Source organism: Dipteris shenzhenensis, chromosome 24, assembly GCF_047967505.1.
Source record: "Dipteris shenzhenensis isolate YYH24624 ecotype China chromosome 24, Dip_SZ_1.0, whole genome shotgun sequence".
NCBI lineage: Eukaryota > Viridiplantae > Streptophyta > Polypodiopsida > Gleicheniales > Dipteridaceae > Dipteris > Dipteris shenzhenensis.
The window spans coordinates 6195317-6213580 of record NC_141619.1 but is presented as its reverse complement, the minus strand read 5'-3'; positions in this window follow the sequence as shown (position 1 = coordinate 6213580).

Genomic DNA, 18264 nt, shown 5'->3' with positions numbered 1-18264 from the left:
CAGCTAGACCCTCGGGTATCTTCATTCAACCCGTCCCCCGTCCCCCATGTTTCTGTCATATGTGATGTGGACACGCTTCAAGTCCACATGGCTGAGAAACTTAAACACGATGCCGAGTGGATTGCATACAATGTGTGCATGCACACATGTGGGTGGGATTGAGATCGAGTATGGGTGGAACAGCGTGCTTTGAATTTTTCCTAGGTCTATCTCAAGGACCTGCAAAAACTTTGGCAAGACAGGTATACGCACAATTTCTCCAAAGAAATTCATGTTAAAGACATCATGCAATGTGTGGATGTCTTCTACACTCGTGGCTACATCACCTGCGTAGAGTGCCTATGCCTGCAAGAGGTCGCTAAAGAGGAGGTGCTGGATGACCCGCCTAGTGATGACGACCGCGGGAGCAGTAGTTTATTTGTCTTGTCCTAAAACATGAACATGTCTTTTTGGGATGAATAAAATATATTTGTATGGTGGCCTTGACACAAATTTAGCAAATGCTTTGGATTACTACTCTTGATTACTAGATGGGTCAAATGTTTGTGGGATATTTGGTGTGATGCCTCATGATGCTATTTTAAATTGCCATGTCACATAATCTTCATGCCACATCCATTCAGTGTAGCTGTAAGTGTGTTTCTTAGTGGGTTTTATGTTCAGTAACTTGACCATTGTGGGCTTTCAAGTGTGGTTTCTACGCCCACACTTAATTAAAGGTTGGAGTTTATACACTTGTTCGAATGTTGATCGTAATTTCAAAGATTATTTTTATACGCAATTATGGTGATACCCCCTAAGTTTAACGCTTCGACACTGTTTCATTTTGGAATGTAAGCTTAATATTTTAGCATTCGAGAGCAATTGTAATTCCTCACCCTATGTCTGTATGGTTGGATTACATTCTTAATCGACAAAATCTTTGTACGCGTACGTTAAATGATTGGGATGGCTTCTCAATGGACATAGTCCTTATATGCAGCTATTATCTTGTGTGGTAGATGGCTTCTCTTGCAAAGTGTCTCCCTAACACTACAGCACTCCCACTCGAGGCACGCTAAGGAAAAGGCAAGCGACATATTGGAGACGTCATTGGGGATGACAAAAAATCAAGAGTCCTCTCAAAACATGAGGCTCAAACCCAACGAGGGGAACCCATCCGCGATTATGTTGGTCGTGGGCATCTTGTCATGCAAAACCCACCCGATGTCCCTTTTGATCATGATAACCTTGTTTGGTTTCCTTTGTTGGACCCATGTGCATAAGGTATTTCAAGATGGGCACATGTGCCTTTTGCTAGGGTCCAAGACTTCATCGTGGGAGAAGGCAACAGGGGTGGCTTCCCCATGATGTTCAAAAGATTGTCTCATCACAAGAGAGCTCTCGATAGCATGACAAAGTTAAATGAACAAAGTTGGATAGAGGAGATTATGTAAAGCTTTGTACAACCCACCTCTCCCTGTATGTGTAGTCCTATTACCGTGTTTGGTTACCTCTTGTTAACCTCTAAGCTCTTTTGCAGCTATTGGTGTAGCTTTGGTTCGGATGACCTCCGAGGCCATCAATCTCGAGACATTATGGCTTCCTCAAACCTCGCCAAGACTGGAAAAGGGAGCCGGCCAAGAAAGCAAAGAGGAACACACTACCATGGCTGCACTTGCCATTTCTTTGTATGCTAGCTCTATCTTTTTTAGGATGTGGCACCAATCACATACCTATAAATGGAGTACGTGGACAAAACTGGGCATATTTCCCATGGGTTAGGGTATGATGGTGTGTCCAAGATTGATGTTTCATTTGCATCGTGGCTTTCATGGCAGATGAAGAAACGGGTTCTCACGATGTTGGCTAGGGGTTTCACTCCCTCGCAAGTGTGGGATCAATACATCAAGGAGTTTCTATAGTGTGTCCAGGGGAATCCTAGTGCTCTGGTCCAACAAGATGATTTCTTGATGGTCCGTGACATACTCAATATTGCAAGGAAGTTGAACTCAACTACTTTCCATCACGATGACAATGATGCTGCCAGTGTCAGGATTTGGGCCACCCTGAATGCGGAGCACGTGTTTATCAATGTCAAGCAGGACATCACTAACGAAAGGTTGTTCTCATCCTCGGCATCCAAACAAGATGGCAAATGGATATGCTAAACATGTATGGCAATGGCAGTCTCATTGCAATGGATGCAACGTTTTGACACCAATCGATACAAGGTACATGTCCCCACTAAGACATCCATACATTTTCTATGCTATTTTCCATAGCTCAAGGGGATGGGTGTTTGTTCCTCATGTCCTATTATGATATCATGTGTAGTTCCATTTGTACACAATGATAGTATTTGACAAGCATCGGAAAGAGGTTCCCATTGCATGGGTAATCACTCAGTAATCACCTCCTCCACCACCAAGGCGGGCATTCAAAGTTGGTTGATGGCCTTCCGCGATTGCATCCTTGATCACAAGAAGTCGTGGAATCCCAATGCATTCATTATGGATGATGACCTTGTCGAGCTAAATGCTCTGAGGTTGTATGGTTTCGTGTGCATATTAAATGGTATTGCAACTCAGAATCGCATAACAAGTACTTCATTGTAGGACTATTGTTGGAGTGGACATTTACCTCTGCATGTGGCACATGCGTTGATCGTGGCTCAACAACCTTTGTGCGGAAGGTTCATGATTGGCCCACTAAAGCAGCCATGTTCAAGAGCCTAGGGCCATAATGAACATGCACACTTACCTAGTCAACTAATGAAGGCCCAGGAGCAGGATGCAAAGGATTTCATCTCAGGTTTCATGCTAGAGTATGACCAAACTAAGTTCATGGCATATTTTTAAAAGACTTAGTTGCCCCACTTAGGTGAGTTCTGTACTCGTTCTGTAATGTCTTGGCTCTGTGAACGCAATGATGTCATATATGCGACGCACTCATATGACGCGATGGTATTAATCGTACATACGAGACAATGACTTTTGTGACCCAGTGTTTCTATGTGGCACAAACATGTGGGTATGAGCAACAAGGCGCTTGCCCCATGCAAATCAAGACATGAATGGTGCCATTGAGTCATATCTTTGTACATTAATTTCAAGATTTTTCGTAGGAAGGAAGAGCGGGATTGGTCGGCGTATGGACTGGTTGTTGGACGATGCTTGTAAGGTTGATGGGTTTTGCTCTTATTCTTGTATGGTTATTAATGGGTTTTTCTCTTATGCTTATACGGTAATATGTTGAGAATATGTTATGATCTTACACGGTGCTATGGTTATGCAAAAAATGGTTATATGCTTATATGCATGCTCTTATGCTCTTTTGCTTGTATGGTTATACGGTTATGCTCTTTTGCTTGTATGGTTATACGGTTATGCTCTTTTTCTTGTATGGTTATACGATTATGCTCTTATGCTTATATGCGTAACGTGATATGCCTCCTTGCTCTTTTGCTTTCATGGTTATGCTTTTACACGGTGCTATGATTATGGTGAAATGGTTATATGCTTATGCTCCTATGCTTGTACGATTAATGGGTTTCGCTCTTATGCTTATACCATTATGCTCTTTTTCTTATATGCATAATGTGATATGCCTCCATGCTCTTTTGCTTACATGGTTATATGACCTTACATGGTTATGCTCGTACACAGTGCTATGGTTAGGGTGAAATGGTCTTATGCTTATGCACCTACTCGTATGGTTAATGGGTTTCGCTTATGCTTATATGGTTATGCTCTTTTGCTTATATGTGTAACATGGTGCTATGGTTATGGTGAAATCGTTACATGCTTATGCTCTTATGCTTATGATCCTATGCTTGTATGGTTATTGGGTTTTGCTCTTATGCTTATACAGTTATGCTTTTTGCTTATATGTACGTGATATGCCTCCGTGCTCCTATACTTGTATGCTCAATGGGTTTTGTTCTTATGCTTATACGGTTCTGCTCTTTTGCTTATATGCATAACACGGTGCTATGGCTATGGGGAAATGGTTATATGCTTATGCTCCTATGCTTGTATGGTTAATGGCTTTCGCTCTTATGCCCTTATACAGTTATGCTCTTTTGCTTATATGTGTAATGTCATATAACTCCATGCTCCTATGCTGGTATGATTAATGGGTTTTGCTCTTATGCTTATACGGATATGCTCTTTTGCTTATATGCATAACCTGATATGCCTCCTTTCACTTTTGCTTTCATGGTTATGCCCTTACACGGTGCTATGGTTATGGTGAAATGGTTATATGCTTATGCTCTTATGCTTATGCTCCTATGCTAGTACAGTTAATGGGTTTCGCTCTTATGCTCTTTTGCCTATATGCGTAAGTTGTAACGCGGTGCTATGGTTATGGTGAAATGATTATATGCTTATGCTCCTATGCTTGTATGGTTAATGGATTTCACTCTTATGCCCTTATATGGTTATGCTCTTTTGCTTATGTGCGTAACGTCATATGCCTCCATACTCTTGTGCTTGTATATTAATGAGTTTTGCTCTAATGCTTATACGGTTATGCTCTTTTGCTTATATGTGTAACGTGATATGCCTCCTTGCTCTTTTTCTTTCATGGGTATGCTCTTACACGGTGCTATGGTTATGGTGAAATGGTTGTATGCTTATGCTCCCATGCTTGTATGGTTAATGGGTTTTGCTCTTATGCTTATATGGTTATGCTCTTTTGCTTGTATGCTTAACATGGTGGTATGGTTATGGTGAAATGGTTATATGATTATGCTCTTATGATTATGCTCCTATGCTTGTATGGTTAATGAGTTTCGCTCTTATGCCCTTATGTGGTAAACATCATCTTTTGCCTATATGCGTAACACGGTGCTTTAGTTATGGCGAAATGGTTATATGCTTATGCTCCTATTGCTTGTTATTCCTTCCCCCTTTACATTCACTTTACCCTTACCCCCCCCCCTCTCGCCTTTCCCTGTTCACTCCTACCTCCCTCAATTTTCCCTAATCGCCCTTATTTATTTTCGCTTCTAAATACTTTCCCTAATTTCCTCTATATAAAAGAGAATTATTACAATTTCCCTAATTCCGCCCCCCCTTTTTTTCCTTTTTCTCTTATTTTCCCACCTCCCTCATTATTTTTTTGTTCCTTACTTTCTTATCTATTCCTTTAAACCTCCCTAAGTTTTCCTTATTTTTCCTCTTTATTTTCTTAATTCTTTACTTTAAATATTTTCCTTAAAATAATTTTATCTTTCTTAACCTTTTTTTCCCTTAAATTTTCCTTGTTTTTCTCTTAATTTCGAATTTGTAGTTTTTCAAAATTTCCTTTAAAAAAACCTTAATTTTTTGGTTTTTAAAAAAAAAACCTTTTTTTCTCATTTTTTAATCTACTCTCCCTACCAAAATTTCCCCTAACCCCCCCTCCCATTCTCTCCCCACTTTATCTAACTAATTTCTCTCTCCCCTAACTTTCTACTCTACCTAACCTAGTCTTAACCTTTAAACCCACGCTTACCCCTAACCGGACTAAACTACCACTCTTTACATACAAGTGTCCCTCCTCGTACCCGACTATTTGAGACCCAAACTCCTTGCCTCCCCCGACTTCTCCTTTCCCTTCCTTCCCGACTAACGTCCAACCAGCTACTTAAACCCCCCTTCCTGCTTCTTTTCCCGACCATCTCCCATCGTAGCCCCTGCTCGCTTCTGCGCCATCATTTATACCTCCCCTGCCCATCTGCTCTGGGCGCTCGTATGCGTCTGGACTCTTCTATGCTCTGCTCGCTCGCCTGTTCCCCGAGGTGACCTCACAGTCCATGGTATGCGCCCACCTGTGCCGCCTTGCAGTACTTCCTGGACTGCATTTCGACTGCCTTACTGTTCACACCCGCCATCCAAGTAGCTTCTTCTCTACCCTCCCGCACACAGTTCTTCTGCCCATGGCCCAAATTCGTCTCACACGCCCGTAGCGTCTAATCCATCCCGCCCACTGAGGTCTACTCCACACACTATGCCACCATCATTGCCATGGATTCACAAGTTAATGCATTTTTCATTACTACTTACATCTAGCCCCCCCCACCCCCTCCCCCGCTCCCTTACTTCCACTTCCTCTCTACGGTTTTTTTCCCTTCTCTAAATTTTATTTAAACACCCCCCCCCCTCCTTTTTAATCTAGCCCCTCCCTCCCTTCTTTTTAAATTCGCCCCTCTCTAGACCTTATAGAGGCCTTTCTCCTAATTAATCTAAACCCTAAACCTTATGCCCCAAACCTCTTGTCCCCTATTTTCCTTTTTCCATCCCCCTTTCTCTATATACATTATTGTTATTCTTTCTTAAAATTTTCCCCCTTCTCTATTTATCTTATTTTCCCTTCATAGTTAGATTTATTAAACCCTTGTTTTATTTCTTCACTTTTCTTTAATCTATGTTCCTTTAATTTTCATTAATTAATTCCTTTACTTTCCTTTAAATCTATGGTCCTTTAAAAACTCCTTGCATTAATTTCCCCCTTTAATCTACAGGTCTTTAATTTTCATTAATTTCTTCACGCTTCTCAAAACTCCCACCTCCCCTTTATCTCTTGTCTTATGGATCGCCATCCACATCCAAATCTCCTTAATTTTTGCTTACCTTTAGTTAGATTTTTTTTTCCCCCTTTTCTTTCTATTCACTTGTTTTAAATTTCCCTCTCAAGTTGATTGGTTGTTTAGTAACTATGCCTTCTAGCATCACTTTTTTCTCCACACTTATTCCAAAAACCCCTCCCCTCCTCCTACCCTTCCACACTCTTCTCACCTGCCCCCCATCTACAAAGGTTCAAGATTCCTCTCCCTATAACCGCTAAACTCATTTTTCTATCCAAACAATCTTATTTTTTCATTAAGCTTAATAAGTGTATGGCCAAGTGTTAATTTTTATTGTGACTCCGATAACAAGGGAGGGGTGTTTATGACACCTGTCTTCCCAACTAAAGTTAAAACTGATTCTTACTATTTTGCTTGTTGGATGGTGGCAGGTAGGCAGACTCCCCTCTTCAATAAAAATGATACTGCTAATGACTTATCAAAGCTCAACTGCTCACATTTCCTTTTTCTTAATAAAAAGGTTGTTCACCCTCTAGTGATGCTACTTCATTCTTAGCCTGATGTTTATTTTAAAGTTTATCTATAAAACATTTCTCATTCCTACTCTAAATTGTCTTCTCTTCACTATGGAAAGGGGTGTTGTAAATGTCTTCTACACACACACACACACATACACTAGGCCTCCCTTCTATTCACTTTTGGTCCTGCTCTGTTAATCACATATAATTGCCCGCCCCCCTCCCTCTTTTCTCCCTTTATCTTGGAATTTCTTTTACCATTTTAATATAATTTTTAAGATTTTAAATAAAATTTAACTATTATTCGTTACTTTAAGAACCCCCCCTTTTTTTTATTTTCCTTGTTTAAAAAAATAATAACTAACCCATCTCTATTTATCTAAAACCTTTTTTATTTTCTTAAATTATCAAAATAAAGCCTTTTAAATGTGTAACTTATATGAGTTACCTCCCTTTTTAAATGTCAAGCCTTGTTTTAAACTTCCTTTGTATGTAATTAGGTCCTTGTATTAGTATATATATATATAATTTAAATGGCTCTTGGATGGTGATGCTTCCTTTTAGACTTATAAATTTGTAAATATTTAAAGTAATGTTTTCCATCTTATGGTGGATAGTGGGTAATTCTAGCCTTAATGAGGACCATGTGATTTTGGTTGGAAATCGGTTGGTCTACTGAATTGGCGACTCTTGCAAAAATCCGTATACCTGGCTCATCAAGCTTTCACTTGGCCGCCTCCTGCATGTTTCCCTTGTCGGCGTCAATTTTCCCGCTACCTTTGTATCCTAGCCTACCAGCTGGAACTTCAAGGTTGAGGTTCAGCTTGCTGGGCTTGGTGTCGTCTCCCTTCGAGTTCAATAGAGTAGTGCCATAGTCTCTTGCTACCATTTGGATATGGCGATGTCGCAGGTACTTGGATGGTTGGTGATTTGAAGTGTAATGCAAGCTCATATTCTGTCTTGTTGTACGGGCTATCTCTGGTACGTAATGGCTATGGGAGAATATAGCGCTCGTATATTTCGTCTTCTCAGAGTCCCTCGTGGCTGCTTTGCTTGATTTTAGTCTCAGATCCAAGTTATCTCAGATAGCCTCTCACCGCATGCTTCCTCACTTGCGTCGTTGACTTCATGTAAACCTTGGTGGCAGCTTTGGCTCATGCTTCTCTTCTTCGCTGGGAGCAAGCTATGAAGAGCAACTTGGACCAACCGCCAACAAGGAATTACTTAGATAGCTTCAAATTGATAGTCGTGAATGAAAGACAAGCCTACGTAAAATTTCTGCGTGTGTGTACATCTTGGCATACGGCAAACATGCAGATGAGGTCAAGTGGTAGAGTATGAGGCAAGAAGGGGTGATAAGGTCCAAAAAACTGCCGCGAAGGGAAAGCCGATCGCCACGAATGTTCATGATAAAGCTCGTAAGCATGAATGACAATGGCTACCAGAAGCAAATGAACGAGAAGAAGGCATAAAAAGAGAAGAAACGGAATCTGTGAGGCTGCAAGGCAAAGTGACGTGAAGAAAGAAGAGGGAGTAGCCAACCAACACAATGTGAAGCGAATGAGGACGGGATACCACAGGCTTTTGCCAACCGCCTACAAGCAGAGAAAAGAAAGAGCAGCTGTGGTTAACTGCAGAAAGGAAGAGTGCTGAGAGCAGACCAACGAGGCAAAAGGCCACAAAATGGCGGAAGGCGTAAGAGAATGCTCAGAATGGTAAGAGAATGCTCCGTATTTTCTTTGTCGTTAGTCCACGTGGAGACTCGGGCCCGCCATCTCGTGCACGGTTGACTACTACACCGTAATCCCCTATCCCGAGATCACTTTCCCCGCGGCTCATGCACGGCCATGCATGCATGCTCCATGTCCCCGTGGCCACTCAGCGACATGCAATGAGCTAGTCTCATTACCGCTGTTATCTGCTACATTTAGGTAACTCTGGGGTTGAATCATTTCTTAATTGGTAGGGGAAAAAATAGATCTATTCACTCATTTGCAGGTCAATAGCTACCCGAATATATTTTCCATTCATCCCATCTTTCTTCGGGATAGGGGGAAACCCTCGATCTCCATGTTCCCTGTATCGGTTGGAAATGCCTTTCCCACACCATCAAATTGCTAAGTGACGAGGAAATAAAAATAGAAATAAATCTCTATCTTGATTCCACCCGCCCTTCCTACTCCCCCCAAAAATCATAATTTCGTAGCGGTCACCACTTTAGGGATAGATTTCCCGATGAAGTAGACACACCAAACTTTATAGATTACTCACATTTACCCGTATTGAACTGTGCTGGAAGGGATTTTATCTCAATAATCAGAAGAAGGGATTCGTTGGTTGGAGGATACAGCAGTAGTTACTCTGACATCTTAGAGAATTCGTATATGGGCTCCGGTGATGAAGTCATCCCATCTCCTCCTACTATTGGATTCGAACCAATGACTCTCGCCGTATGAAAGCGACACTCCAACCACTGAGTTAAGTAGGCTTCTATTGCTTGTAGTACTCTATTGGAACAATTGGAACATCAATAAATATTTGATTTTAACGACAAAAGATGAGTCTCGCCTCCTTCTCGGTTGGTTACCAGCTTGACACGGATCATCCGATGCATTATACTAATGTAGCTACAGGGCTATAGCTCAACGGTAGAGCACCTCGTTTACACGTGCGCTGCTGCTTCTCGAGAAGGGTTCGTCGCTATTCAACCGATCTACGCGATAGGAAAAATAGTTAGCAAAATTGTTTTTTTTTAATGATACCTGTCGGGGAGACTATTATTGAAAACTTGGTTTCATCACTGAAGATGTTTTTGAAGAACTCCAGTTATTCTTATTGCTAACTGGACTCAACCGGCTCCGAATGATACCACAAGAGTTGTACTTATCGCTTCGTTTAGACGTATAGAAGAGGTAGAAATCCAGAATTTGTCTTTGGTTCGCCGGATTTCCAATCAATTACCAACCCTTTCCGGATGGTTCACATCCGAAAAGTATGGACTCACAAATTCATCTCCGCCAATTCGACTTTCTCGAACTGCTGCTTCTTTGACACTGGGAATATCTGGGCCTGAATAACCGATGCAAGAAAAAGTAAAAGTCCTTAAACACGTAATGGATCCTGAAGTACAATCTCTACCTCTACTTGACCGAATCCACCCACGTTAGGGTTATTGGTCAATGGTTAATCAGCTTTAATATATTCACCCTCTGAAATGATAAGTTCGGGACCGGGAGGTACAGTATCAACTACTTCACGACCCCCCGATGTCTCTTGGTTCGTATCCACTCCCTGATGTCTCTTGGGTAGTAGTTCATCACTCGATCTTAAAGCCATACTTCGACCTGAACGTTTTCGACACACGATCAATAACCATCGGATAGCCAAAGCTCTTAAGGTACTACTTCCATGGGGACTGCAGGAAACGACATATTAACACGTCTCAATGAAGCTTGTGCCTCCTTTAGAGTATGCATGAAGAATCCGTATCAGAGGCGGGCAGGTGAAGATATTCCACAGAGATATAGAACGTTAGCTAATATGAGTATTATCAATAACAACGGCAATTCCAACATCGAGATGCAGGGTCGATTACCCGCTTAGTCAACTAGACATAGTTTAGCCCACAGACCTTTAGGTTCTGATTACCGGGGTGTGAGATCCCACAGGTCAAAGCAGGGGATTGGCCTTCTATAGCTGTTGCTTCATATGCGTGCGGTTTCAATTATCCCCGTTCCCAATGTGCCTATGATGCAGCACCAGGAGGATCCCTAGCTAGTGTGTATCATCTGACGGAGGTGCGAGACGATGCAGATCAACGTGAAGAAGTATGTACAAAAGTCTTCGTTCCGAGAAAAGACCCAAAGATTCCATCCGTTTGTTGGGTTTGGAAAAGTTCCAATTTCCAGGAACGGGAATCCTATGATATGTTAGGAATCACTTATGAGAGTCATCCGCACCTACAACGTATCTTAATGCCTGGGAGCTGGCTGGGATGGCCTTTATGTAAGGATTATATCGTATGCCCTGGATTTTATCCGTGGCATACGATATTTCGGGATGTGGGTAGCGGCTACAATTCATTTGATAAATGAGAAGGAATCTTTCCCATTTCTCGCTTGGGTTTCCCTGGGGGAAACCATCGTATTTGTATCCAATTTGCAATGAGAGATATACAAGTAGTTAAATTGGAAATTCGAGGAGGTTTCTATCCTCGTCGAGTCCTTTACTTGAAGATGAGGGGTCGGCAAGACATTCCCCTAACCCGGATTGGTGAGGCTTCGGCATCAGGAGAAACAGAAGAAAAAGCTACTGAACTTGCTCGTTTTTCACGTGTATCAATCGAGGGATTCTAATATTTCAACCGATCCGGAGGTTCCTAGAAGAAGCAAATGAGATGAGGGAAGGAAATTAGGATGGTATAGTGATGATTAGAGAAGGGAATCAGAAAAGAGGATTCGATTACGGGGATTCATCCACTTAGTAATTTACTTCGTGAATTCCCCTCCTCACCATATAAATAATATATGAAATCATACTATTTTCCTCCGGTGGTTCTACAATACCCCACGTCACTCCCCAGATAGAGCTTACGAAGCTAGTAAGCGACTACAATGTGTAAGAGAAGACTCTTCCTATTATCTAGAAACAATATCATCTACGGAAGATTCATCATAGGCAGTGGTAGCTCATACGGATGCAGAACCTAGTAAATCTCTATCTACTATATATCGGAGTCTTTTAGAATGTAGGATCAGAATATCTGTATCGAAGATTCGGAATAGTCTTAAGTTCTTTATCAGGAGGAAGCAGCGCCAGTTGCTCCTGATCGGGAATTATCCTCCTACTTCCCGTGGGAAAGAAATATCAACAGAGGAAAGGTCCCATGATGCATCTCCATCTCACCCCCCAGTTGCTCTGCGTCTTCAATCAGCACCTCCACTGGTTCGTCGTCTAGATCCCTGCAGCGCTGGTAGGGTGGGGAGGAAACCAAACATAATTGGTGATTTATCGCAAAATCCACCAGGGGATAATCCTTTGGCTCTTGCAGGTAAATATGTGTCAAGAGAATCGAGTAAGACGGAACAAATGAATAGGAAATTGTCTATTCTTGAGACTATAAGTGATGCAGCCTTTAGTAAGATCATAGGGACTCAATTGGACCCTCACTCTATCCCCTGGTAGTATTCTTATGTAGTTACATCGAATTCTTCCCGATATATGAGTTAAGATTTGGCATCCATTATCCGAACATACTCAAGACATGGCATTAGGAAGCGATTCCGTGACTGTACCTTCCACATCAATTAGATTTTGTTTCACCACCATTTGGAAGAGATACCCCCCTTGTATCACTAATGGATCTTGTCAAGAATGATACTAGTTTATTCCCCACTCCTAGTAATTTTAGGAAGAAGTGGTAGCAGATTTATACGGTAACTGCATTAACTACCAAATGTAACACAGGATTTGCCCCCCAATTTTTCCCTTCCTTGTCAATTTCACCCTCCCCACATTGATATTGACACTTCGTGGCAACAGCAGGTAGATATTTTTAGGTCAGTGGATTCTTATTCGTCTTTTCCTTAATCCGCTTCATAGCCTAATAGAGAATCTGATAAGCCATTGATGTCTTGCCATCTTTAAGAATACGATCAGCCAACATGTTTACTAATCGATTATGATAAATCGGATCCAATTCTATATTTTTCTTTTTGTTCGCTACATTGCTCCAGTGTAGCATGAGTTTACAGATATGTTGGATTCCGATTCTATCTCGACTGTATCTTAGAATCTTATTTGGGATTTTTCACTCCATATTGTAGGTTGGATCCGCCAGTTAGTCGAGGATCTCCCCCCAAACTGCACGTGCAACTTTGATCGAATGCAGCTTTCCATATGATTGAATAGAAAGTCTTGAAGTAAGTTCAGGTTACTTCAATGAATCATATTTACTCATTAGGCATTGAGTATCCGTTTCCTCTTCATCATCCCACAAATAGGAGAAGGGAAATCCCGTATTTCATTTATCTCACCAAGAATGTCCGTGGGTTTATTGATCCAATTGGGGGGGAAATTCTGTGTTGCATTTGGTAGTTACCGTCCGGATCTTCTGTGGGAATTGTGTCGAATACCACCTAACAAATTGCTTGTCAATGATTGAGGAGTATGAACCCTCGACTTATGATCATCACGAATCAAGTTATGATCAAATGGCTCCGGGACGTTTGCCCCTCTCTGTCTCCCAGGATTTCGCAATTCAAGTAGTTCCAACTCTGAGTTATTCATCTGGGGGAGTCAGGAAAGGAGATCCCAATAATCGAACTGTCACTCGTGGTGTCAATTGAATCTCCGTCTGAAGATTAGAAAATTAATTGGATAATATATCATTACGCGAGCAATTTCTTGAATTAGGAATCCCCAACTCATCTAATCAATATGAAACGCAATGTAATCGATCCGATGAACCAATTCTATTCCTAGGGGGGCGCTTCACCTAGGATCCCATGCTTCTATCTCAGCCGGATCATAACATTCCCTCTTCACGTCATAGTTTATTAGCGAAACAAGAATTGGTACGGAGGCTTTATGTTACTTACGGTACGAGGAGGGAGCGCGAGAAACATTTCTCAAATGAAAAGATTAACTCAGACCCTGCCCCTTTTTCAAAATCCCTCGACGCCTGTCTTCTCTCACGTTAGCTTCATGAGTGGGCATGACGAACCTATGGTAGCATTTCCCTGAGGCTCGTGGCACGTACGGAGTAGAGAGACTGCTTCACCACGGTTGCCCAAGTTCGTGGTCTGTTTGTTCATTTCGTGCATGATTTTCTGATATGGTAGCCCGTTCGTTTTCATGGTTTTTCGTTCGGCCTCGTAGTTCGTTGTGAGTTCTAGGGTACTTAGTTGCCTAGTCCACTGTGAAGAAGTTTGTGAGTGGTAGGCATGAGGAGGCTTAGTTCGAGGTCACCTCCATGATTTCGACTGTCTTAACTCTTTGTGGGGATTTTGCCTAGATTTTGGGAGCCCGAGAACGGGATTACAGCTCTTCGTAATCTGAGTGTATGGGATTATGTACACATGCCTAAGGGATTAGGTTTACTGATTTTAGGGTGTTCCCTTCTATTTTAAAGCAATAAATTCCACGCGCAATCGAAAACGGATCTTTTAAGTTTTGCTAATCATGTGTTCCATTTGCAATAACTTGTTGGAATTTTGTTAGGCTTATTCTAATTAGCTGGATATTTGTCTTTAACCCTATACCAGTGTTGTAGAGCACTTTATGACTTTCTCTCTTTATGCTTTAGTGGTTGTGAAATAAAATTCACACAAGTCCAATGGAATCTAATTCGATTTAATCCTATACATGAGGGCCCATTATCCTTTTATTGAAGTCCTTTTATGCAATCCACGTCGAGAGGATGGGTAACTTTTAGAATTTCCTTAAGCTAGTTATTGTGTGGTTTACACCATTTTTTAACAAGTGGCTTATACTCTTTTCAAAATAGTTTAAATTTTGTTTTAATTCAAAGAGAGAATTTTGAAATATACACATGGTTTCTAAGATTGTGCATTAGCTAAGGGTATAACAACCCTTAGTTCTTAGAATAATCTGCAACTAAATTACTTTAAATCACATATTATGGTTTTTATTAAGAGAATAAATAACCACAAAATAAATGTAATTCTTAGATAGAGAACATTTGATACGATGTTCCATTTGGCAATATAAGAAAGGAAGTTAGTGATGAATAGGCTACCACATGAGTAGCACATTGGCTAGCATTTGGGAAGCATATAGGAAGCAATACATATTCTTTTTATCTTTATTTAGATCCATCATCAACAAAAACATTTTCTTTTTTGGGTAGCCAAGGTGTTTGCCATCTTTAGGATACACATGCAACCTCGTATAAGGGTAGAGAGTTATTAGCATATGGTCCTGTCAATGCGTATATGTTACTATGATTGGCCCATCATGCATAGAGGCACATGCTAGGTATAATGGGATTATAAAGTCTCGATGATAGAAATTGATAAGCCAAACCTAGCCAGGTAGTAGCTGGCATATTATCTTGATTGTAGCATCAATTGGCCAACACAATTGGTCAATTGATTTGACAAATAAGTGGGTGTATAAAAGATTCTAATTAATTGAATCAAGCCCTTGCTCTTGCCAGCATAGTGAGATATCTTGAAAGGCACGGGCAGTGATGAACTACAAACTCTAGCACATGCTAAACGATATAAAGGACATTTAGAGTTGTGAGACCCTCCATGTAAATGCACCTATCCTCTAAATGAATGTTGTATACATAGGTATGTGCCACTAATGGTGCCAACGAGCATTCAAAGGGATTCAAAGGAGCTACTCATAGTAGCTGGGAAGTCCTCACCTTTTGATTCTTTGGCTAGCACTCAAGTTCCCCACCCCTTAGCCCTCACATGCTACTTAGTTGTGAGCACCTGGTTCTCTTCTCTAAGTGCCTACTGGAGACATGATGACTGTACAATACTGGGAGCCATAACTTCTATCCCTTGAAGAAATCATCGTCCAGTTCTTTATTGGAAGGGGGGGGGGAGGGGGATGAATGAAGAAAGGTGGGAACATGTCTCGGATGATTAAAACAAAAAAAAAAGGCTTTTGACAAGGTAGCGAAATAGCTTTAAAAGCAAACCCATTTCAAAAACCTTTAACAGCTTTAACAACTTGTTGATAAATCATACGATGAGCCTTAATGATGCATTATTTTTACCATATACATGATAGATTGGATTGGTCTACTAATGAATGCATTTTGACTCCAAATTTCATAGGCAAGGATTGGACGTTTAACATGAATTACGTGTTTGAGTAGAGTGTAAGGTTTTTATCTTAAATTAGGTTCCCTAGTTAGGTTACATCCTAGTACTTTGAGCCTATATGTTCTTCAATCTAATGTCTTTAATGGTTTAATACTGAGGCAACCAACCTTCACTTTCTAAAATTTGAGAAGCTCATGATGGCACACCTTATTGGACCATTCATCTTTTTGGTTGTTGCATATGTTATGCCTATTCGTTTATTTCATTATGTTCATGTATTTTTCATTGTTGTTTCTTGCAAATTATATACTTTCATTATAAAATTTGATGTTGAAACATTGATGTAGTTGTGGACTACGCTAATGATTTTGAGTTCTACTAGTGTTCGTGTGGATTGTATTAGCTACTAAGGATTACACAAAGTTTGAAATTTTTAAATTTCCTTTGGTGTGGTAATTTATATGTTTATTTCCTATTATTGTAATAATTTTTTTATGTTTATTTGTTATTTGACCAAAAAATGTTTGTTAAAAAATATTATGTCTTTGTTGATGGTCTATCTCCATACATGCCTCCCCCTTAGCTTATGGTGTCTTGTTGGGTGTTAATATGTCTCCCATGGTCACCTTAGTGATAGGGCTGACATCAAATGTCTACGATATGCATCTACATACTCTTGGAGGTATGAAGTGTTGCCATGACCTTTATCAAGGATGGTTGCCTTTCTATTTGTTTCCTTTATGACCCTAATGACATAAATCATGTTTGGGGTGAGACTCCACTAGAAGGCTCCATAGTCAAGTTTTGGAAGCCATGTTGTTGCCAATGATATTCCTATGTTTCTTCCAAGAAAAAGTTTTGCAAGATGTGTTACACGCGTCCTTTTATATGGTCTAATGTAAAATTGTCCATGGGAAATTATTATTATTTAAATGGATTTATGCTAAACACTTGAGCATTTTAGTTGTTTTATCTCCAACATGGCAAAACAACCACATTACAGAGTCTATCGGCAAGGGGAGGATGTGAATAACACTTCCAATTGATATTAGAATTCTCTATTATGACTTCCAATCCTTCGGTAATTATTTCATAGTAATTGTTGGACACCAATTACGTTAAGTATCCAAACAATCAATCATATATATTCTTGGCATGTTTGTCTAGTTTGAGGAGCGCAAGCTCGTATCTGGCGATACAATCTGGATTTGTCTTAGACCCGATTATCACAAATCACCCGAGATCCCAAGGGTCTTCGACATCAAGCTAAGAATTGATGACCATCGCAAGCGTGATCATGGTCTCCCCCCAACTCCCTATCTTCATGCCCCGCAAGTTAGAAGCACCTCCAAACGCTCCCCTTCATCCACCATCGCCTCCACCTCCACCTCCACCTCCACCTCCACCTCCACCTCTACCTCCACCTCCACCTCCACCTCCACCCCCCACTCCACCACCACCTCATGTGATCAAGGTGGAGGCAAAGCAGGACCACTGCTCTCCTACCCCATCATCGATTCCACGTGCTTGTGCGGGTCATGGTACGTGTAAAGCACTCCTACCTAGTTGGGTTCTTGTTGTGCCATTAGGTTGCCGTTTGACTTAAAGGGCAAGAGGCCTTTCGTCGACACACCGCAGGTTCATGACTTTGATTTTTTTTGTTGCCACATCTTATGCCTTTGCATGAACTTTTGTATAATGTTATCTTTAATCTCAGGGCTCCGTGGCCGTTGATATTGAATCAGATCTCGAGTCAGCGGCCATGAAGATGGCTGAAACCATGAGGCAAGTATTGCACAAGGAGCTAGGCATGGCCGCTGGTATGTATGCTTTGGAGTTTCTACATTTCAATGCATTAACACCTTCCATTGGTGGCCTTATGTATGATAGCTTTTAGCTGCAATCCATTTTAGGATTTGTTCAGCCACCCCTTGATCTGCATGTGAGAGAGATGATGTGCCAATGTCTCCTCTCTTTGAAAGATGAACCTTATCCAGCAGTGCGTGCTCCATTTGGCCATGCGATACATGAACATATTGATGCCGATGACGGAGGATGACAATGTTGATTTTCCTGGTAATGAGGAGATTGTAGGTGGCGGCTATACAGAGGATCGTACTAATAATGACAACGTGGAAGTACCCATTGATGAGATTGGTATTGAGACATCTACCCACAGAGAGCATATGGGGTCGCATGCACTAGGAGAGTTGGTGAACATGGATGTATTGTCCCATACCCCAAGGGAGGAGGGGATCTATGCTCGTTTGCGGCCACGTGTGCGAGGATGTAGCCATGGTTCAGAGACAAGTGCTAGCTCTACTAGGAAGTGACGATTGTTTACAATATGAAGTTGTCGGTTCTTCAAACACACAAGTCTTTATGATTA